The following is a 24698-nucleotide window of genomic DNA, read 5'->3' as shown; positions in this document are numbered from 1 at the left end:
AGGTCGAGCATTTCTTCATGTATCTATTGGCTATCCTTCTTTCCTCTTCAGAGAAGTTTCTCTTTAGTCTTCAGCCCACTTATTTATTTGGGAGTTGTTTCTTTGAGGATTTGTTGTTGGAGGATTTAATTTTTTGAGTTCCAGGTATATTTTAGATATGAGACCCTTGTCCATTGTATGGCTAGTGAAAATCTTCTCCCAATCCGTGGGCTTTTTATTGATCTTGCTAGCTCTGTCCGTTGCCATGCAGAAGCTCTGCAATTTCATGCAATTCCATTTGTCCAACCTTTCTTTGATCTGTTCTGCTTCTGGGTCTCTATTAAGAAAATTTCTGCCTGGGCCAATGACACATAAATTATCTCCTAGTTAGACCTGCAATGTTTTCAGGGTGTCTGCTTTGACTCTGAGGTCTTTCATTCATTTGGAGTTGATTCTTGTGCAGGGTGATATATATGGATCTAGCTATAGTTTTCTACAAGTGATTAACCAATTTTGTCAGCACCATTTACAGACGAGGCTCTTTCTTCCATTCTATTTTTTAGCTCCCTTATCGAAGACTAGGTGGCTATAGGTCTGTGGCTTCATTTCTGGGTTTTCTCAATTCTATTACACTGGTCCTGAGGTCTGTTCTTGTGCCAGTACCAAGCTGTTTTGATTACTATGGCTTTGTAGTAGAGTTTGAAATTTGGTATTGATATTCCTCCACCACTTTTCTTTCTGTTAATGATCTTTTACGCTATTCAGAGTCTTTTATTGTTCCATAATTTTTTGGATTGCCTCTTCTATTTTCTTGAGGAATGAGTTTGGAATATTGATAAGCATCACATTGAATTTGTAGATAGCCTAGGGAAGTATTGCCATTTTCACGATGTTGATTCTGCCAATCCAGGAGCATCGGAGGTTTTTCCACTTTCTAAGTTCCATTTTTATTTCCTTTTTCAGGTTTTTAAAGTTTGCATCATAAAGATCCTCTCATAAAATACCTAGGTATTTTATTTTTTATTGGTTATTATGAATTGAGTTGTTTTCCTGATTTCAGCCATGCTTTTCTCATTGTTGGCACACAGAAAAGCCATTGATTTTTGATAGTTAATTTTTCCCCTGCTACTTTGCCAACGTTTTGAATCAGCATGAATAATTTCGGAGTGGAGTCGGTGGGATTACTTAAATACAACATCATGTCATCTGCATATAGGGAGAGTTTTACATTATCTTTCCCTATTTGGATCCCTTTTATGTTTGCATCTTGTCTTTTGCTGTAGCTAGGCATTCTATTACTAAATTGAAGAGAAGTGGAGAGAGTGGACATCCTTGTCTCATTCCTGAGTTCAGAGGAAATTGCTTTAGTTTTTCACCATTAACTATAATGCTGGATGTAGGTTTGTCATATACAGCCTTTATTGTATTGAGGAATGTTGACTGGATTCATAGTTTTTACAGAGCTTTCATCACAAAAGGATGTAGGATTTTGTCAGTGCTTTTTCTGCATCTATTGAGATAACCATGTGGTTCTTATCCTTGCTCTTGTTGATGTGATGAATTTTATTAACTGATTTGCATATATTGAACCAGCTTTGCATCCCTGAAATGAATGCTGTTTGATCATTGTGTATGATTTTTTGGATGAATTGTTGACATCCATTGGCCCAAATTTTGTTGAGGTGTTTTGCATCAATGTTCATCAAAGAAATGGGTCTACAGTTTTCTTTCTTTGAAGAGTCTCTGCCTGGTTTTGGGATAAGGGTTCTGATGGAATCATGAATGAATTCTGTAATGAACTTTCTCTTTCAATTTTATTGAAGAGTGGGAGGAGTATTGGTGTGAGCTCTACTTTGAAGGCCTTATATATTTCTGCTGTGAATCCATCTGGTCCTGGGATTTTCTTAGATGGGAGGACTCATTGCTGTATCTATTTCTATGCTTGATATGGGCATGTTAAGTTGATTTAACTCATCTTGTTTGTTTCGGCATGTTAAGATTTGCTAGGAAATGCTACATTTCTGTCAGGTTCTCAAAGTTATTCGCATAATGGTTTGAAAAGTATTCCTTTATAATTTTTTGAATCTTGGTTGTTTTTGTGATGATGTTTCCATTCGCATCTCTGAGTTGACTTTATTTTTAAATTTGGGTGAGTTCTTTTCTTTTTCTGATAAGATTTGCTTAAAGGTCTGTCAATTTTGTGAATTTTTTCGAAGTAACAACTTTTTGTTTTGTTAATTCTTTCTATGTTTGGTTTCTAATTCATTTAATTCTTATTTAATTTTAATTATTTCTTTCCATCTAATGGATTGGGGTTTATCTTGCTGCTCTTTTTCAAGGAGGTTCAGATGCCTTATTAAATTGTTGGTTTCAGATCTCTCCAATTTGTTGTTGTATAACCACTAAGCTATAAACTTGCCTGTGAGTACTGCCTTTGCTGTGTCCCAAAGGAGCTGGTAATTGGTGTGTTCATTTTTTTTTTTTTTAATATCATGAACATTTGCATTTCCTTTCTAATTTCTTCCATGACTCATTGGTGATTCAACAGTGTGTTGTTCAGCCTCCATGTTGTACAGGACTTTCTTTGTTGGCTTTTAGTGTTGAGTTCTAATTTTATTCCCTTGGATGCTGTTTCTTGGCTTTTACTGTGGTCTTGTTGGTTTCCTATGTGTAGGACACTTTTGTCTTTTGTAGGGCTGGTTTGGTGGAGATGTATTGTTTCAATTTATCTTTGCTATGGGAGATTTTTCTTTCACCTCCAGTTATGAAGGAGAGTTTAGCTGGGTACAGTATTCTTGGTTGATAGTTGTTTGTCTTTTCGCATGGCATATACCGTTTCAGGCTCTTCTGGCTTTAATTGGCTCTGCTGAGAAATCTGGGATGATTCTAATTGGTTTCTGTTTATAGGTGATTGTTCTTTTCTCCTTGAGATCTTTAAGGCTCCATTCCTTGGTCTGAATTGATTCTGTGCAGATTATAATGTGACAGTGGGATGTCCTGTTTTGATCTGGTCTATTTGGGGTTCCATAAGCTTCTTGTATCTGAATAGGTCTATATTTTTGCATTTTTGGGAAGTTCTCTGATAGAATTCTGTTAAATAAATTTTCTAGAACATTAACTTCTGTCTCTAGGTGCTCCTCTACACCCATTATCCTCAGATTAGGCCTTCTGATGGTGTCTTCCAAATGTTGAACAGATCTATCATATTTTTGGACTTGATTTGGAAGGTTGTATGTTCTTTCTCTATAATATCTAGGTTGCCTTCAATCCCCGAGATTCAATCTTCTGCATGGTCTAACCTACTGTCAAGACTTTCTACTTTGTTTTTTATTTCTTTTCCTTGTAATTGGTCGGCTTTGATGGCTTCAAATTCTTTGCTGGAGCTTTGTTTTAGATCTTGTATGAACTTCTTTACTTCCTTAATTTGGTGTTCAGTTTCTCAAATCACTTAGTTGATTGGTTATGGTTTCCTTGTCTTGCTCCTTTCAGTATTCCATTTGTGATCTCCCTGACTTCTTTCAGCTGTCTGTTTATGGATTCCATGAATGCCTCTATTGATCTTTGTCTATTCTCATCCTGCTCTCATGATTCCTGTATTATTCTTTAATTAGTTTAGTCAAGTTCACGCAATTCTAGTAATTCTCTATGGCTGTGCTCAGCCTGCTCACGCATCTCCTGTATTTCTCTTTGACTATTCTCAACCTGCTTATGCAATTCCTGCATTAATCTTTAAGTAGCTTCCTAATGCTTAAAAGATTCCTGTATGAATTTTGGTTTGCCTCCTCTCTCTCCCTATCATGCTCACACTGAGTCCTTTGCAATTTTTCAATCATTCCATTCACTATGTTTACCAGTAGCGTTTGTACAGGTTTTTATGGAACTCCTCTGGTTTATTCATTAACAATTCTGTAACCTTCTTAACATGAGTGGGAGTTCAGATACCTGGACTTGCCATTTTTATTGTGCTTTTCGGCTTGTTCTGCCCATTTGGTATGAAAATAACACCAATTTTGTGCTAGAACACTATTTTAAGACAAGCATCAACCAGAGTCCTGTGGTTGCACAATCAAAATGGCTGCAGATACAATCTAATTCAAAAGATACAATCTATTCAACATAAAAAAACTATTTATTAATGGGCTACAAACAGAAAAAAAGGATTTGGCAATCCAGAAATTATTAGATTAAGGGAAAAATATGGGGACAAATAGGACTAGAGGGATATGGAGGGGTAAAAGGAGAGTAAATTTAACCAAATCCTAATCTCAGAGAGGGAAATGGATTGGACAGAATGATAGGAGAGAAATAAAAAAAAGAAAATTGGAAAAACAAAAATTAAATTTAACAAGTGAAACACTTAAAATTACGTACTTTTAAAGAAATGATATTGACAGAAGAAAAGGATAGGATGAGTGTAAGGGAGGGATAGAAAGGAAACATTAAAGCAAAAAAATAAGAAAAATTAAAATTATTTTCTTGATAATTATGTAGGCATAAAGAGATGATACTGCTCTTAAAGAAGTTAAGCCTAAGAGGTTGTGAATTGAGTAATAAATTTCTGGATTAAGTATGTACACAATGGGGGATAAAGTCTAATAATTGACTACAGGTATATATCGGGATGAGGAGAACAGCAATTAAGTTATGTAAAAAAAAAAAAAAGAGAAAAAATGAAAACAATAAAAAAGGCCCAAAAGGTCAAAAGAGATCAAACACACCCACATACATACACACACACACACACACACCAAAAATAAAAATTATGAGAAAAAAGTTTAACAGAAAACATTTTTAAAAAATAAAAATTTAAGAAAAGTTTCAAAAAAGAGTTCATTAATTTTTTTTTTGGGGGGGGTGGGGGCTGAATGGGAAGACCCTGTATCTCCTCTGTGTCCATAACAAGTCTCTTGATGGAGTCTTGGGTCTGCTTGTGGTGTTTCGTTTTCTTATGGCTTGATTGGTTTCTTAAGTCAGTTTGGGCAGGCAGAAACTGCTCTGTGTTAGGCATGTTTTTTGATCCTCCTCCCAGGCTAGTTCAGCGGGAGGGAGATCTGCTTGGAGTATCACAAAAGAGAAAGATGGCTGTTTCCTCTAGTTTGGAGATGTTGTGATGAGGCTAGGTTCTGTTTAGGGGTGAGGTCTTTCAGTAAACAGTAGCTTTTCCCTGAGGGGTTAAATCCTGAGACACTCACAGAGCCCAGCTTGGAGCTTTTCTCGGGGTTTATGTTTACTGAATTTCAATTGTTTGTCTAGGCTGTTGTTGGGAGGGGTAGTCTCTGGCTGTGTTTACCTGGTGAAGAAAGTCACTTCTCTGTGGGCAGAGTTTTTTCTCCCTGGGTGGGATGACTTTCTCCTGGGTGGAATGGACATCATAACTGACATCATAAACCTATTATGTGATCGTGGTATTTCCCCTGCCAGGTAAGTATGGGAAGGGATGGGAAGAGGAAACAAAGGAGGAGGCTATAATGCTTGATAAGAAATGTACACATTATCTTGCCCATGTAATTGTAACCCCTCTGTACAGTATTTTCACAATAAAAAAAAAACTATTGTGACTTATTATAACATCGTAAAACTATTGTGACTTCATCACCATTATGGCATCACCAACTAAGTATAACATCAAAATATTATTATCACTCAATATTGTGACATCATATTGCCATTGTGATATCATTGTTCCATTGGGTTTTTCAAACCTATTTTGACCTCATAACATTTTACAAAAATCGTGGCCTTTGAGACTATTAACAGGTGAACTTGTACACTTATAATGCATGAAACACAAGGCAATCCAATGAGGCACATTGAAGATAATTTTATTTACACTAGAACTGGGTCTGCATTTACCTTGTCCTGTGCCGTACACTCAGTGACAGCCCAGCCCCAACCACCAAACCTCAGACATTCAATAGGCATAGTTAATTGGTTTGCAAAACACCAACCCCCCAAATTACCATCTCCACGCTCCAAACTTCAATAGGTAAGGCTTTTCCCTTTTCCCTTATTCCTTCCTTCTTTATAGACCTTTCCTTCATTTCCCTTTTTCTCTTCCATCACTTCCTTCTTCTCTTTAGGCCTCTCCACTACACTTCTCTGGCCTTGTGGCCAATTGGCTTCCTTCCCCTCCTGCTCGCCCTCAAATTCCTCTTCTCCCAGGTCTTTCCCCTCCTGCTGTCTCACCATTTCCTTCGTTGCAGGTCTTCCCCTGATTTTCTCCAATTCCATTGCTCTGACCATGCAGCCTATATATAGGTTAAACCCCTCCATCATTCCAGTGGGTCTCTTACCTAACAGTTTTCAACCATCACTTCACAAACTGCCTGTTCCCCAATCAATTCTTCACAGCTCATCATGTGAGGATGACATCCTACCCCCTCCTGCAGCATACCCTGCTCAATTGTGTGGCATGCCCCATGCACTCCAGTGGGCCAGGTCATGGGGCAACATTGATTAGTGGGCCCTGCTCATTATTAGGACCATGCTGCTTTATGTATCCCCCACTGTTGTTCACGTCCAATCAAATCCTTGATTCCTTCTTACCAAATCCTAAGTGTCATTGGTGGGATGGTTTGTCCCAGGTGGTATTCAAGGAGGTTTGAACTCAATTCCTGGGCACTGTCCCTGAGCACTTCTGCTCAAGTCTAGCACTCTACCACTTTGAGTTATAGAAACTCTTGCAGTGTTTTCTGGTTGGAGATAAGAGGCGCGAGCCAAGCTTCCAGCCTGGCTCTTTGCAGGTTAGTTGCGAGATGGAGTCTTAGGGATTTTTCAGCCCGGGCTGGATTTGAATTGCAACTTTTGTCACAAAAACCTTTTGTTATTTCCAATTAAAGAAACAAGGAGATCAAATAGAATAAGTAGAGCTTACCTAGTCCTTATCAAGAATTGACCAAATATTCTGCAATGACAAAACTTGTTAGATGGTAGAATCTTAACACAGATGTGTCCAATATTTTAGAGTCACGTAGTCAGTACTAGCCTAAACAACACAAAACAAAAAAGACAAAACTCAAATCCTAAAATTTTAGACAACAATGTTTAGACATCTTTGCTAACAAAGCACATCAGATGGTTGGGCCTCAGTTACCAGAGTCTGTGAAAAGAGCAACTTGTTAGCAAGGCACATTTGAATAGATGGATGGAGGAGAAGAAAGCTTGGTGGAAGGGTAAGGATTGGAGTGGGCCAAATCATTCACCCACCATTTGGCCAAGATGGCGAACTCAAGATGACAAATTTCTAAAATAAATGCAAAGAAAACTTGAACAAAAAAATCAAGCCTAGTTTGGCTAGCCTTTTAGAGGGAACCTAAAATGGGTCCCCTGGACCCAGGCCATGTCCCATGCTTCATGGCACAATACAAATAGTTGTAGAAAAGAAAGAGAGAGATATAGAAAGTTGGACATGATTAACAGAGAGCAAAGAGATCCTGAAAGTGAACAGACTGTTGACCATTTACCATTGTAGAGGCAAAAATTGTCTAAATCTGAGAAAAGCATAAAAAAATTAGGTGCTCTGGCTATCCAGGGAGCGCAGGAGGCATTTTAGAGGGGTTTCATGGCTTGGGTATGACTCATAGCACCCCGTTAAATGTGTAGGAGAGTCAGTCTGGTGAGTGAAGGAGAGCTGACCAGGCAGAAGCGATGTCCCTGCTTCCCTTAGAGCTCTAGAGAGAAATGACCAAGCCCCATAACCAAACATCCTCGGATTCAGAGGTGACCAGCCTTTCCGCTAAAGGCCATAGGAGCTCTCTGGCATGTCGCCACATCTGAACAGAGATTGAGCAACAGAATGCCGTAGTGAGTAGTTTCACTCACCAGAGAAGAGAAGTGGTGTGGACGTGGATGTGAAGGCCAGCAATGGTATTGATGAAAAGTCTCGCGTGGTGTCTCAAGGCAGTTTAGTTCACAGAAAAGGAGTGGTTAGGAAATTCTAACATTTCCAACTCAAAAACACCATGAGTCACAGCATCAAATGTAATATTAAATAGTTAGGTTTCATTCAGTAGCCTATGAAGAGAATACCACACACTATGAAGGCAGGAAAAGAAGTTTATTTACCGAACTGCTGCCCCCACCATACATGGTGGAGAAGCAGGGCCAAAAAGGAAAGGGGGGATAGCAATTTGTATTTCTGTAGAAATTCATCCACCTCTGCTAGGTTTTCCTTCCTTTGTGAGTAGAGTCTGGAATTATTTCCTTATGATTGTCTTGGATGTTTGTTGTAATTTTTCCTGTGATATCTCTGATAATATCGATTTGGGTCTCCTCTCTTATTTTGTTAGTTACTCTTGCCAGTGGTCTGTCAGTTTTATTGATTTTTTCTTAGAAACAGTTTTTGGTTTTATTAATTTTATTCATAATTTTCTCAATCTCTATCTCATTAATTTCAGCTCTTATTTTGGCTATCTCTTTCTGTCTAGCAACTTGAGGTTCAATTTTTTTCTTGTTTCTGTAGCAGTTTTAGTTGTATCATAAGATTGTTTACTTGGTCTCTGTTTTCTTGATATGTGCACTGAAAGCAATACATTTGTCCCTCAGGACTGCTTTTGCTGGGTCTCATAGGTTTCTTTGTGATGTTTCTTCATTTTCACTGAATTGTAAGAACATTTTTATTTCTTCTTTAACTTCTTTTGTGACCCAAGTATTGTTCAACTTAGTGCAGTTTAATTTCCATTTGTTTAAGTTTTTTCTACTTTATGTCTTGTTATTGAGAACTAGTTTGATTCCACTATGATCAGAGAGAATACAGGTATTATGTCGATCCTCTTGTATTTACTTAAATTCCTTGTATGAACTAAGAAATGATCTATTGTAGAAAAAGTGAAGGGATTGGCAAGAGTTAGACCCAGCTGGTGTGAATGACTGTAATTGTAACTACTCAGGAGGCTCAGATCTGTGTATTCAGGTTCAAAGCCAGACCAGGCAGGAAAGTTCATGGGGCTTTTCTGGGGGTGTTCAGCACCACACCCTGCGTCATGTCTGGGATTGTTCTCCACCTTTGCCACAATGGGCTCGGCTAGGATGCTTATGCAAGCCGGTATGGAGAGGCGCTCCACCCTACCACGAGTCAGGGGGTTAACCAGTGCTGCTACCTCAGGCTGGGCTAGGCTGCTTATGCGGGCCAGTATGGAGAGGCACAAACCGGCATGGGTCTGGAGTTGTTCACTGGAGCTGTCCCTGCCACAGTTATCACTGCCACCCTGGGCTGGTCTGGGCTGTTCCTGTGGGCTAGTGCCAAGAGGCATTGTGCACAGAGTCTGGGTGGTTTGCCAATACTGCCAGCTGCTGCTGCTGTTCCAGGTTAGGCTAAGCTGTTTACACCAGCAGGACAGAGGTGCCACACTGCGTGTTTAGGGTCGTTCACCACTGCTGACAGCTGCTGCTGATCCTAACTGGGTTGGGCTTCTTGCACCAGCCAGGCAGAGGTGCCATGCCAGGGAGGTTGAGGGGAATCTTCATGCTGATTCTGTCTTCTGAGATTTCAATTTGTATTCTCTGGGTTGGCACTGGACCTTGGGAGTCTTCTGTGAGCCTTGGGATGCTTGTGCGTGTGTGGTCCTCCGAGGGTCCAGAGCCAGGCCACTTAAGCAACCTGCACAAAGTTCCACCACTTAAGCTGCTCAGCGGGGAGCCCCATCACCAACAAAGTGAGGGGGAAGGTTCTTCCCACTTTACTGTCTTTGTAGGTTTTTCTATTTTCTTTTTTCACTTTCTGTATCTCTCGGAGTAATCGCCTTTTTTTGTGGGTCACTTGCAGAAACAGAGCATTGAAATCCAAACTCTGTATTTCGTTGGGGAGATCTGTGGTGTTTGCCAGCTGTTCCATTGCCCTCTTGGCTCCTCCCCTACAGGTGGAGTTTTTCTTATGTGGCTGGTGGGCCTTGGTTACCAAAGGATAGGTCGATAAAAGAATATGTTGTAAAGCCTGCAGATTGTAGTTAGACATTTCTGTTAACACAGACTTCCGAAATTTAGGAACCAAAGTGGGTGGTCCACCCTAAAATATTTCAAAGGGATTAAATCCTTTAACATAAGGGCTACATCTTGCTCGAAGATAAGCAAAGTGGAGGAGGCTCACCTAGGCATGGACAGTCTCTGTATTTAATTTAGTTAGTTTCCTTTGAGGGCATAGTCATTCTTTCTAATGGCTTGAACTCTGAGTTGTATAAATGGATTGTAACTTCCAATTTATTCCTAGAGTGTTAGTTAATAATTGAGAACTTGGACCATGAATGCAGGGCCATCTTTGGACCCCACAGCTAAAGGTAAGCCAAATCAAGGAATTCTTACATACCTCAGCTCAGCCTGAAAAAGTGTCCACTATTACTAATAGATACCAATACCCATACTTTCCAGGCTTTATCTCTGTGAAGTCCACTTTCCCAAATTCACCATCTGAGGTTCCTCACATATGAATTCTTTCCATTGGTTCCAGCTTTTCAGCATTTACCTGTTGGAAATTACCTACACACCTTACAATGTATTGTCACGCTAAGGCCCCACTGGTTTTCAGAACAGTTTTAGGTAGTGGCCTCGGGCAATTTACCAATGTGCAAATATCTACACGTAAGCTGACAGAAAGCTTGAGCCTGTATGTTTTTTCATAAGGTCAGTGTCAACATTTGCACACTTATTACAACTGTTTTTGCTTCTTCCTTTAATTTTAATGACTAGTAGCTCTAGAGATTCCACTGGTTTTAGAGTGATCTACCAAGCCACCTGATCAGCTCAGATGTTTCCCTGTATCTTAAGGTCTCTAGTTTCTTTAACTGTACAGTACTCTGAACCTTGGAGACTTCTTCCCCTTTATTCTCCTCCTTTTCTCTCAAACTTGCTTTCAAAATCCCACTCTCTTTCTCAATGTGCTCCTTAAACTGTAACTGTTTTGGCAGGGTCACAGGAGAGTTCCTTTGACTGGACAAGTGCTTCTCCTTCTCACAACACCTTTGCTTGCTCTTCAGCTCCTCCCTTAAGTTCACAAAGGTGCTATTGCAAGGTATTTTTTCCCACCTCCACCAGTTCCATTGAGACATGATGATTCTGCATTAGATTTATGGTGAAGATCTCAGCAGTCTTTCGGGGCTTTTACTCTAGTAGTTTCTCTTTCTAGTTTTCCACTTCAGTGTATTTTGTGACAGATACTTCAAATTTTTTTTTAGTACTTCTATTTTTTTTCCTAATGTTCTTTCCCTTTCCCCAGCATTCTCAATCAGAGCATGTGGCCCTTTAACTCTTTCTGAAGAGTAATAATCTCTTTCTTGAGCCTGATAGTTTCCTGCTCACTTTTCTTGGCCTCATCTATGACAGCATTTCCACATCTTCTTTGCTAACTACTATTTCCTTCCCTCTCTGTTGTTTTGAATTTCTGGAGACAATTTTCAAAGCTTATAATCGACATGTACTTCAGCCTAATACATTCTTATATCAGGTCCAGCTCATTTTTTATGTTCACATTTCTTAATGCAGCATCAGGATCTCTGCTTGGCCTCATTTGTGGTTAGCAACGATGGCAGTATTTCTGTCTTGTGGTTCTGTCAGTCTATGTTCCCCTAATTTGCCTCATAATCATCCAGGCTAATGTACTTGAATTTCATTTGATTCTGAGTGTTTTCTAGGTTCTTTTTGAGGATTTTCTTATCTATTTTTTTCTTCTCATATTTATTTATATATTTATTTTTTGTGAACATACTGTACAGGGGGTTACAACCACATTGGCATGATAATGAGTACATTTCTAATCAAGCACTGCAGCCTCCTCTTTGTTTAGCCTTCACATCCCTGCCCAGCCTCCCCCCCCCTCCCCGCACCAAAGTTCTAAAGATCGTTTTTAACATAACAACTTGTACTTCTCATAGTTGCATCAGGTCCACCTGTATCCTTAATCGACTTGTTTTTCCCCATCTCCTCCACAAATTATACCGACATCAAATATAGTGAAAGCAGGGGTTATACTGTGGGGGAGGGACATACAAAGCTACAAAGAAATACTCTTATAAATGAGTTAGAAACAAATATGCATGAAAGAAAAAAAAATTAAATGCATATCTAAGGGTTCATTTTCTTAACATCATATTATCTGACCTTTCCTGCTTGACTCATACATATACTAGATATTGCAAATAAGGGAAACCATGGGACCTATGTTTCTTTGGGCCTGGCTTACTTCAATTAATATAATTTTTTCCAAGCCTTTCCATTTCCTAACAAATGGGGAAATATCATCCTTCCTGATGGAGGCATAGAATTCCATTCTGTATATATTCCATATTTTCTTGATCCATTCATCTACTGAGGGGCATCTGGGTTGGTTCCATATCTTAGCTATGGTAAATAATGCTGCAATAAACATAGTTGTGCTGGTAGCTTTAGTGTGGTCTTGTTTGTAAACATTTGGGTAAATGCCCAAAAGTGGGATTGCTGGGTCATAGGGCAGGTCTATGTGAAGTCTTTTCAGGAACCTCCATACTGCTTTCCAAAGCGGTTGAACAAGTTTTACACTCCCATCAACAATGCAGTAAGGTTCCCTTCTGTCCACATCCCCTCCAGCATCTGTTGTTAATAGAATTCTTGATTATAGCCATTCTAACTGGGGTGAGGTGGTATCTCAATGTTGTTTTGATTTGCATTTCTTTTATGGCTAGGGAGGTTGAACATTTCTTCATGTGTCTATTGGCCATCCTTCTTTCTTCTTCAGAGAAGTTTCTCTTCAAGTCTTTAGCCCACTTATTTATTGGGCAGTTGTTTCTTTGAAGATTTGTTGTTGCGGGAATAATTTTTTGAGTTCCAAGTATATTTTAGATATGAGACCCTTTTCCGTTGTATGGCTAGTGAAGTTCTTCTCCCAATCTGTGGGCTTTCTATTGATCTTGCTAGCTATGTCCTTTGCCATGCAGAAGCTCTGCAACTTCATGTAATCCCATTTGTCCAACCTTTCTTTGATTTGTTGTGTTTTCGAGTCTCTATTAAAAAAATTTCGGCCTGAGCCAAGGAGGCCTAGGGTTTCTCCTATTCCATCCTGTAATGTTTTCAGATTGTCTGCTTTGACTCTGAGGTCTTTGATCAATTTGGAGTTGATTCTGGTGCAGGGTGATATAGAAGGATCTAGTTTTAGTTTTCTACAAGTAGTTAACCAATTTTGCCAGCACCACTTACTGAAGAGGCTGTCTTTCTTCCATTCTATTATTTTTGCTCCCTTATCGAATATTAGTTGGCGATAGGTCTGTAGGTTCATTTCTGGGTTTTCAATTCTATTCCATTAGTCCTGAGGTCTGTTCTTGTGCAAGTACCAAGCTGTTTTGATTACTATGGCTTTAGAGTAGAGTTTGAAATTTGGTATTGATATTCCACCAGCAGTGTTCTTTCCGTTGAGGAGCGTTTTTGCTATTGGGGTCTTTTATTGTTCCATATGAATTTTTGGATTTCCTCTTCTATTTCCTGGAAGAATGAGGTTGGAATTTTGAATCGCATTGAATTTGTAGGTAACCTTGGGAAGTATTGCCATTTTCAGGATGTTAATCTTTCCAATCCAGGAGCATGGGAGGTTTTGCCATTTTCTAAGTTCTGTTTTGATTTCCTTTTTCAAGATTTTAAAGTTTTCATCATAGAGGTCATTCACTTCTTTGGTTGTTAATTCCTATGTATTTTATTTTTTGAGGGGCTATTACAAATGGAGTTACATTCCTAATTTCAGCCAAACTTTTCTCATTGTTGGCATACAAAAAAGCCATTGATTTTAGGGGGTTAATTTTATACCCTGCTACTTTGCCAAAGTTTTGAATGAGCTTGAGTAATTTGGGAGTGGAGTCTATGGGATTCTTTAAATACAAGATCATGTCATCTGCAAAGAGGGAGAGTTTTATTTCTTCTTTCCCTATTTGGATCCCCTTTATGTTTGCATCTTGTCTTATTGCTGTAGCTAGGCATTAGAGAGAGTGGACATCATTGTCTTGTTCCTGAGCTAAGAGGAAATGGCTTTAGTTTTTCACCATTATGTATAATGTTGGCTGTATGTTTGTCGTATACAGCCTCTATTGTATTGAGGAATGTTCCATGGATTCCTAATTTTTCCAAACCTTCATCATAAAGCAGTGTTGGATCTTATTGAATGCTTTTTCTACATCTATTGAGATAACCATGTGGTTCTTGTCCTTGCTCCTGTTGATGTGATGAATAATAGTAATTGATTTGCGTATGTTGAACCAGCTTTGCATCCCTGAAATGAAACCTGATTGATAATGGTGTATGATTTTTTGGATGAATTGTTGAAGTCGATTGGCCAAAATTTTGTTGAGAAGTTTTGCATCAATGTTAATCAAAGAAATGTGTCTTTAGTTCTCTTTCATTGATGAGTCCCTGACTTGTTTTGGGATGAGGGTTATGATGGCTTCATAGAATGTGTTCGGTAATGAACACATTTCATTGAAGAGTTGGAGGAGTATTGGTGTGAGCTCTGCTTTGAATGCCTTGTAGAATTCCGCTGTAAAACCATCTGGTCCTGGACTTTTTTAGCTGGGAAGTCTCTTATTGTTGGTTGTATTTCAATGCTTGATATGGGCCTGTTAAGCTGGTTTAACTCATCTTGGTTTAGTTTTGGCATGTCAATATTTGCTAGGAAAAGGTCCATTTCTGTCAAGTTCTCACACTTATTAGCATAACGTTTTGAGAAGTATTCCCTTATAATGTTGTGAATCTTGGTTGTTTCCGTCGTGATGTTTCCATTCTAAACTCTGAGTTTATTTATTTGGGTGTGTTCTCTTCTTTTTCTGATAAGATTTGATAAGGCTCTGTCAATTTTTTTGAAGAACCAACTCTTTGTTTTGTTGATTCGTTTTATAGTTTTGTTGGATTCTAATTCATTTAATTCTGATTTAGTTATAATTATTTCTTTATGTCTACTGGATTGGGGTTTATCTTGCTGCTATTTTTCAAGGAGGTTCAGATATCTCATTAAAATATTGGTTTCAGATCTCTCCAATTAATTGATGTAGGATCTCAGAGGTATAGTCTTACCTCTGAGTACTGCCTTTGCTGTGTCCCAGAGGAGCTGGTAATTTGTGTGCTCATTATTGTTGAATAGCATGAACATTTGAGTTTCCATTCTAATCTCTTTCATGACCCACTAGTGATTCAGCAGTGTGTTGTTCAGCCTCCATGTGTTACCGGACTTTCTTTGGTGGCTTTTGGTGTTGAGTTCTAATATTATTCCCTTGTGGTCAGAGAAAATGCAAGGTGTAACTTCAATGTTTCTGAATTTGGACAAGTTTGCTTTGTGGCCTAAAATGTGGTCTATTTTAGAAAATGTTCCATATGCTGCTGAGAAAAACGTGTATTCTGATGCTGCTGGGTGAAATATTCGGTAGATGTCTGTTAAATCTAGTTGATCTATGCAGCTGTTTAGATCTGTGGTTTCTCTGTTGAGTTTTTGCAAAGTTGATCTATCTAGTGGGGAGAGTGGTGTGTTAAAATCCCCAACAATTAATGTTTTTGGATCTATGTGGGATTTGAGGGAAAATAGTGTTTCTTGGATAAATGTGGGTGCTCCATTTTTTGGCGAATAGATACTTAGAATTATAATATCCTCCTGAAGGAGAGATCCCTTAATTAGTATGTAGCGACCTTCTTTATCTCTTCTCATGAATTTTAATTTGAAGTCTATTTTATCTCATATTAGGATTGCAACTCCCGCCTCTTTATAGGGGCCGTTTGTTTGGTAGATTTTGCTCCAGCCTTTAACATTGAAAATGTGTTTGTTTTTATGGGCAAGATGTGACTCCTGAAGGCAGCAGATAGAAGGATCTTGTTTTTTAATCCAACTAGACAGTCTATGTCACTTAATTGGAGAGTTAAGTCCGTTAATGTTAAGAGATAGGACTGAGAGCTATTTGGGAGTTCCTGCCATGTTATCCACTTTCTTAGCGGTTGCGCACACTGGGTTCTTCCTATGATTCTTGGATTCTCAGTTTGTGTGCAGTTTCTTGGCCTTTATTGTGGTCTTGTTGGTTTTCTATCTGTCGGATATCTTTAAGGATATTTTGTAGGGTTGGTTTGATGGAGATGTATTGTTTCAATTTTTCTTTGCTATCGAAGGTTTTTATTTGGCCTTCAGTTTTGAAGGAGAGTTTAGCTGGGTACAGTATTCTTGGTTGATAGTTGTTTGTTTTTAGAGCTTGGCATACATCATTCCAGGCTGTTCTTGCTTTGATTGTCTCTGCTGAGAAATCTGAGGCGATTCTAATTGTTTTCCCTTTATTCGTGATTAATCTTTTCTCCTTCACAGCTTTAAGGATCTTTTCTTTGGTCAGACTTAATCCTGTGTGGATTATAATGAGATTTTGGGATATCCTATTCTGATCTGGTCTATTTGGAGTTCTAAAAGCTTCTTGTATCTGAATAGGCCTATGTTTTTGCATGTTTGGGAAGTTCTCTGCTAGGATCCTGTTAAACAAATTTGCTAGACCATTAACATCTGTTTCTAGGTGCTCTTCTACACCCATTATCCTTAGATTAGGCCTTCTGATGGTGTCTTCCAAGTGTTGGATAGATCTACTATTTTTCTTGGACTTCTCTTGGATGGTTGTATGTTCTTTCTCTATAATATCTAGGCTATCTTCAATCCCCGAGATTCGATCTTCTGCATGGTCTAACCTGCTGTCAAGAATTTCTACTTCGTTTTTTATTTCTTTTCCTTCTAATTGGTCAGCTTTGATGGCTTCAAATTCTTTGTTGAAGCTTTGTTTTAGATCTTGTATGGACTTCTTTACTTCCTTAATTTGGTGTTCAGTTTTTATTCTCAAATCACTTAGTTGATTGGTTATGGTTTCCTTGGACTCCCATTCCTTCTGTTGGGTTCCATTAAGCATTCCCTTTGTGGTCTCTCTAACTTCCTTCAGCCCTTTGTTAATGGATCCCATGAATGCATTTAGTGATCTTTGTGTATTCTCATCCTGCTCTCTCAATTCCTGTCTTACTCGTTGCTTAGCTTCCTCGCGTTCATGCCATTCTTGTAGATCTCTTTGAGTGTTCTCAGCCTGTTCGAGCCATTCCTGCCTTTCTCTTTGAGCATTCTCCAGCTGCTCATGCTGTTCACCTTTTCTCTTGCCTTTCTCTTTGAGTATTCTCAAGCTGCTCACCGACAAAGCTTGGCGGAACTGCTAGCTCCAATTCAGGCCTTGGAATAAAACTAGAGTCATTTAGCAGGTCACAAGAACTTAACGGCCTGACCTGCCAGACTCAGCTCCACCCAGGGAAAAGTCACCCAGTTCGGGCACCAGCCCTAGGAGTGGCTTTTTTCACCGGTCAATCAGAGCCAGAAGCTGCCCCTCTCTTTAGCAGCCTCAACATCAGTAAACAGAAACCCTGAGGGTGGCTCCAGTTTGGGTTCTGTGAGTTTCTCACAAACTAGACCCCAGGAAAAGCTACTGTTTGCTGAAAGGCCTCAACTCTACCCAGAACCTAGCCTCATCACAGCATGTCCAAACTTGAGGAAAAAGCCATCTCCCTCTTTTTTGATACTCAAAGCACACCCCCCTCCCATTGAACTAACTTGGGAGGAGGATTGCAAAATCCTGGGTAAAGCAGAGCATTTTCTGCCTGTCTAAACAAACTGACTTAAGAAACCAACCAAGCCACAGGACCACAAGCAGACCTGAGACTCCAACCAGAGGCTGATGACAGACACAAGGGAGATACAGGATTTTTCCCAACCCTCCCCAAAACAATCAAAGAACTTTTTTTCCCCTCTTCTTCTTTTTTTTATACCTTTTACAAAAAATTTTTTTTCTTTTCGAAAACTTTTTTTAATTTTTACCTTTTTTCAAAAAAATTGTTTTCTAGTAACTTTTTTCCCCTCTTATAATCTTTATTTTAGGGATACATGTGTGTGTGCATTTTTCTTTCTTTTTTTAAAAAAATTTTCTTTTGGTTTTTTGCTTAGCTCAACTGAACTTCTGATCTTTTTTGTCTTTCTTCCTTGTCCTTCTCACCTTTTCCTCTCTTTTGTTCTTCTTTATGGGACTTAATTGTTGTTCTGCACATCCTCAGATAAACCCGTAGTTGACTATTAGACCCTATCCCCCATTGTGTACACACTTAATCCACAAATTTATTACTCAATTCAAAACCTCTGAGACTCAAATTCCTTAATAGCAATACTGCCTCTATATACCTATATAAAATTTTAAGTATTTTTATTTTAAAATTTTTCACATCTCCTTTATATCCCTCCCCTTCTCTCATTATATTCACATTCTTTGAATAGTTTCTTATAGCATCTGCATATTATTAATTTTTATTTTTCTATTTGTTCTGGTCTCTTTTTTCCTTTCTCTTTCTTCTTGTTTTCTCTCTCTCTACTTTCATCCTATACAACCTATTTCCTGCTTTGAGACTAGGACTTAGTTAAGTTAACTCTCCCTGTACCTACCTACATCACTCTATTCCTACTTTTTATCCACATATCTCCCTAACCCTAATAATTTCTGGTTTTCCAAATTCTTCTTTGCGTTTCATAGTCCATTGATATATAGTTGTTTGATGTTAAATAGAGGTATCTGTTGAACTAGATTGTATCTGCAGAGTGTGGACTGTGCAAATTCAGACTTTGGTTGATGCTTGCCTTAATTTAGTGTTCTAGCACAAAACTGGTGTTACTTTCATTCCAAATGGGCAGAGTAAGCCATAAAACCACAAGAAAAATGGTAAGTCCGCGTATCTCCACTCCCACTAATGATAATCAGGGGACAGAATAGATAATGGATAATCCAGAGGAGAGTTCCCAAATAGCTCTACAAACACTGCTGGCAAACATGATAAACGAAAAGATTGAAAACATACAAAGAACTCTGTATGAGCGTGAGAGGGAGAGAGAGGAGGCAATCCAAAGGTTTATACAGGAATATCATGAGCGTGAGGAAGCTATTCTTCTCTTTTTTGACTCTCACAAGTTTATATCTTCAACTCTTTTCTTCATGTCAAATAATTGCCTCTGTTTTCTCCAATGTGCTCTTCTATGTGCTTTTAACCTCTTGGTTGGTTTTGACTGGCACATAATGGAGATTTAGTCTTTTATAAGCCTGGGTTTTGAGATAAAAGTGTGTGAATTTTTCTTTGCCACATTTCTTCGTAAGTGCAGAGGGCTGCTTTTTAAATTGAACATAGTTGGAATTCAGAGCCCCAAGCTCCTTTGCATGTTACTCCAGAAATATGAACACATTTTCGAGGTCCTTAATGTGATTACATAACCTGCTATTTCCTATCTTTCTCCTCCTTGGACATTCCTTTTCCCAATGTCCATTTTGCTTTAGATAAGCACACTGATGTAGTCCTAGAGGTTCCCTGCTGCTATTTGCAAATGAATTGTACTGTCTTTGCCAAGGGTCTCTTGATCTCTATTGTGGTGCTCCTATCGAAACTAAACCCCCTTTCTTAGAGTCTTTTTTATCCAGGGTATCTCTGTTTTCAAACACCTACTGGGCAACTACTTCCAACTTAGAATACACCTTTCCCTCAAAACCTTCTAACTTTTGAAGCTTTTTTCTAATATCTGGGGCTGACTGGGTACAAAGACCATATTTAGGGCTCTTTGATTCTCCAGAGCTTCAAGATCTATAGGTCTATATGTCCTTTAGGCTTCTGGGAGAAGTTCCAGAAAAGCATTAGTGTACTCACTGGGCAACTGTACCATCTCACTCACCTTAGATTGATGACTTGGCTTTCTAGCCACTGAGGTATCCCTGCTAATCAAACCTAGCAATAATAGGTAAGCACTTCCATACCTCGATCACTGTTAGTCTCAGCTTGGGTAAGTCTGTGGAAAGACTTGCTCCAAATGGTCTGGTTAATAGTGGGGTTACTGTCTGGTCCAAGGACTAATTTCAAGTCACCGAGCAGGATTCACTCCCTTTTCTACCAGGTGAAAAGCACCTGTAAATTTGCTGACACTCATTCCAGATATGCTTATGTGTGAAAATTACTGTCTCTAATGAAATAATGAGCCCCTGTTTTTTTTCTGAAAATGATAGAGTTTGCTGTTTCCAGTTATACAAGTCACTAGTTGTAAAGGGAACATATATTAAAAAGGGGGCATTCCCCCATCTCCTTCATGTTCCTGTCTCAATGGTAATAATGGTAACATACCACATTGTACCACCTCAGGCTGGTACACTTTTAGTATGGGAGGACGTAACATTACAGGTGCTGATTGCAAAGAATAGGAGAGAGAATACATCAATACATCTTCCTCTGAGGGACTCTATAAGCCTTGGGGAGAATATTTTTTGGATATAGGAACTTTAGTCCTTGTTCTCCCATCCTGAGAAAAAGAGTAAACAAAGGTGCATACAGGACACAGATAGAACTATCAGCATACAAAAACAGACCAATAGCCACAGACACTTAACTTTCATTTCCCATACCTCTCAACGTTGACCTCTACAGGAGGTCTCAGATGACAGAGATAATGTCCCAGATTGCCTCTTGAGGAGGCCACAGATGACCTCTGGAGAATGTCACATATGTTCTCCCTAGGAGGCCCTAGATAATCTCTCATGGAGGTTCCAAATGTCTCCCCAAGGAAGTGTCAGATGACCTCCAAAGGAGGTCCCAGATGTCCTCTCAATGAGGCTGAGATTACCTCTCGAATACCTCCCAGATGGCCACTCAAAGAGGCCATATATGAACCCCAGAGGAGGGTCCAGATAACCCTCTTGAGAAAGTCACAGATGACCTCCAGAGAAGGTTCTATATGGCTTCTCAAGGAAGTCCCAGATGATGTCTGAAGATGGTCATATATTTCTCATCAAGGTAACCCAAGCTGACCTCCCAAAGAAGTTCCAGATGACCTCAAGAGGTGGTGCTAGATTGCTTCTTAAGGAAGCCCCAAAGACTACTTTCGAAGAGGTCCCAGGTTGCCTCCTGAGGAAGGCCCAGATGACCTCTGGATAAAGTCCAAGATGGCCCCTGGAGAAGACACTAGGTGACCTCCAGCGTAGGTCTCAGATGGCTTCTCAAGGAAGTCGCAGATGTACGCTTGATGAGGTTCCAGATGGCTTCCCAAGGAAGCACTACATGACCTCTCAAGGAATTCCCAGAAGCCACAAATGACCTCCAGAGTGGGTCCCCAAAACAGGCTGGCAAGCTTTCCCAGACACACCCTTAGAGGAACCTAAATGACTTTTGTCAATGTTGGTCCTCCAGAGACAAACTCTCGAAGTAGACTCTTAACCCTGAGGGTTGACACTTTCACCTATGGGGATTTTTCCCTGGGGCCAAGGCCTGATGCTATCTGTGGAGCACATGGGCAGCAAAGATGGAGCTGAGAGGGGGTTGAGTGGGCAGAGCCTAATTTACTATAGAGCACATGGGCAGCAATTGGGCACAGCCCAATTGATCTTCTGATCAGTGCATAACCAGCCCGTGAAGGCTCAGGTGCATGATAGGGTGTGACCTTGACAGTGATTGGTTCCTCTTCCTCCCTTGCCATGCCACGTGCCCTTTTTGGCTTTAAAAAGGGCTGCTCTCTGTTAATAAATGAGTTTTCTACCTGCTGGATTTGGGAGGCTGGGGAATGGGTGAGCGCCGCACTTACCTTCCCTCAGACCCCAACCGTCTTTCGTGGGATGGATGAAGACCCAACATCTGGCCCCCAATGTGGGGCTCGAAAGGAAAAGAACCTGCCGAGGCTAAGCGGTCTCTCGGGGTAAGTGAAACCCTAAATATGGGTAATGCTATATCACAGAAGAAGGAGGAAGAAGCAACATTAGGCCTAGAAGGAGTACAGGAGGAGTTGGGAAGTGAGAAGGAAAAGGAAAGGGTCAAATCTGATCGAGAACGCACTGAAACATGCACAGTGGAAGTCAAAAAGAGGGTAAAATTTGCCCCCTCTTACCCAGCTGATACTGATGGTCCTAGGCCCCCTCCCTATTCCCCCAATTGGATTGGAGGTACAGTGCCCTACGAGGCCTCTGAGAGGGTCTTGCAAGACCCAGACCCCTACCAACATTCCATGGAGGGGGCAAGGGCTGGGGAATAACCTACTCAGAGACCTCCTCTGGAAAGAAAGGGCCACTCAAGAGCCCAGACTCTAGGCCACAGGATTCACTTCCCCAAGCATATCTGGTCAATCTGGCACCAGGAGCTAACAGGCCCTTGGAATTCTATCCATGGGAAGCTAAGGATCTTAAAGAGCTCTGCAAGACAGTGGCAGAGGATGGCCCAAACTCTCCCTGGGCCCAGACCCTATTACAAGACATTACCTATCACCCGTGTGCCCCTAAGGACTGGAAGGATGTGGCCAAAGCCATTCTTACTAGTTCTCAGTTTATTAAATGGTGTGCTTCCTTTAAGGAGGAATGCAGAGTGTGAGCGGAGAGTAACCGGCAGGCTCAACCAGCAATACCTATTACTTATGGCATGCTAGCAGGGACGGGGGAAGGGTACTCCACCGGCGTCCAACAGGCCGCAATACCTGGCCCGTACCGTGACCAGGTGAGGCAGGCAGGACTTGACACGTGTTACAAACTAGATGATGGGCCCACTGAGTCCCCATGGCAGGAGTGAGACAAAAGCCGGGTGAGCCTCTACCTCATATCATAGACTGAGTCCAACAGAGTGTTCACTGCAAGCTGCAGGCAGGGAACCTCCGAGATCAGTTTGTAAAGCTGCTGCTCTGGGAAGGGATGAATGCAGACCACTGCATGGCCTGCGCGGGATTGAGAGAGAGTTCCCTGAGCAGATGGGTGGTGGCCTCACAGGATGTGGGAATGCAACAGCACCAGTCCCAATCACTAGCTTTAGCTTTATAGGCTCAGGCATCTACAATGACTGAGGCTATTACTCAGGCACTGGCAGCCCTGAGCAAAGAAACCCCAAGACCATCGGGGAGAGAGACTTGTTTTAAATGCAGGCAGGAGGGGCACTTTAGGCAGGACTGTACACAACAATCCCCCGCCAACTGGCCAGGGGGAGCCAGACTGCCCCCTACACCCTTCCCCAGGTGCAGGAAAGAATAACATTGGAAAAAGGATTGTTGATCCAAGTTTGATTTAGATGAGAAGCCTTTTTACTAGGGGAGGGGCATCCTCCAGCTCCGTTAACTCAAGGAGGAAACTCCTCTGCTGTGAGGCCCAGGCAGCCTCATGGCAGGGCAGCTCAGGTCTATTGGACTGTCCCCCTGGTGGACAGACTCCGCCCTAAAATGAGTATTCTCATAGGTGGAAAGCGGTTTCACTACTTAATCGACACTGGGGTAGACCGAACCACACTCAGGGAGGAGGAAGTGCCCTTGGACTAGAAGCTTGCACCTGGGCCCCCGATATTGGGGGTAGGGGGCAACTCCAAGTACAAAGAGACAGTTGCCCTTATGACATGGACTGGCCCAGATGGAGAATAGGGAAAGATACACCCTTTAGTGGCAAAGAACCTCACTGCCAATTTACTAGGGCAAGACATGCTAAGATATATGGATGCCTTGGTCACTACAGATCATCGAGCATCATATGATGATATCCTGGATGGGGAAGAAGCACAAAGGCTTAAACAGGATCTAGAGGGAGTAAAGGAAAGGGATTTTTTTTAACTTTCATAATTACAGAGAAGAACATAGGGGACCCGCTCGGGTGCACCCCCAATCCTAAAGGCCACTGCCCCCCGAGTACCTCCCATTGAGTGGAAGCCAGGAAGCCCAATCTGGGTGGAGCAATGGCCATTGACCAAACCTAAACTTGAAGCCCTGTACCTTCTGGTGGAGGAACAGATAAACCTAGGGCATATTAAGTTCCTGGAACACACCCGTATTTGTTATTCAAAAAGCCTCCGGGGCTTGGCTTATGCTCCAAGGCCATAAGGCAAATGAAAGGATGGAGCTAGTAGGAACACCTCTAAGAGGCATGCCCTGTACTCCTGCTATACCTTCAGAATATACCTTGGTTGTGATTGATATTAAAGATTGTTTTTCTTCTATCCCTCTGCATCCAGATGACTGCGAGAAGTTTGCTTTCTCTATACCGTCTCTTAATTTTTCCCAGCCTGATCGGAGTTTTGAATGGACGATGCTGCCACAGAGAATGGCCAATAGCCTGGCCTTTTGCCAACAATACTTGGCCACACTTTTAGGGCCTGTGCTGGGTTCAGATACTTCCCTTGCCTATGCCTACATGGATGATATAATTCTAAAGCACCGAGACCCAAGCTGCCTGGAGGGCCTTCTGGCCCAGGTTCTCGCCATATTTAAAAAGGGGGGTTATACCATAGCCCTTAATAAAATTCAAAAGGTAGCTCCTTTTAAGGTGCTCGGGAACTACCTTACTTTGACTCAGGCCAGCCCCCTTAAGCCTTTGCTGGATATTCCAGCCTCTGTGACCTTAACCCAACTTCAGAGTCTTTTAGGGGAAATCAATTGGCTATTGCCATGGGTTTCTGTCCCTAACGATAGTCTTGTTCCCTTATTTGCCCTGCTAAAAGACAGGACGCCACAAGAAATTATTACAATTACAATATAAGGAAATGCTGGCTGTAATTATGGCCCTTCAGGACATTCAAAAACCTTTTAATATGTATTCTGATAGCCAATAAAACAAAAAAGGGGGAGTTAGCCCCCATATACAGTTACAGATAGCTTTGTTTACCATTAACATTTTAAAATTTTTCAAAAGGGGCAAATGAATCCAGATTTCAGAAGCACTGCGGACAACTAAACCCTAAGCCCCAAGTGAAAGTCA

Source organism: Dipodomys spectabilis, unplaced genomic scaffold (assembly GCF_019054845.1).
Source record: "Dipodomys spectabilis isolate Male_0828 unplaced genomic scaffold, ASM1905484v1 ptg000405l, whole genome shotgun sequence".
NCBI lineage: Eukaryota > Metazoa > Chordata > Mammalia > Rodentia > Heteromyidae > Dipodomys > Dipodomys spectabilis.
The sequence above is the reverse complement of the archived record's forward strand: the minus strand, read 5'-3'. Positions refer to the sequence as shown.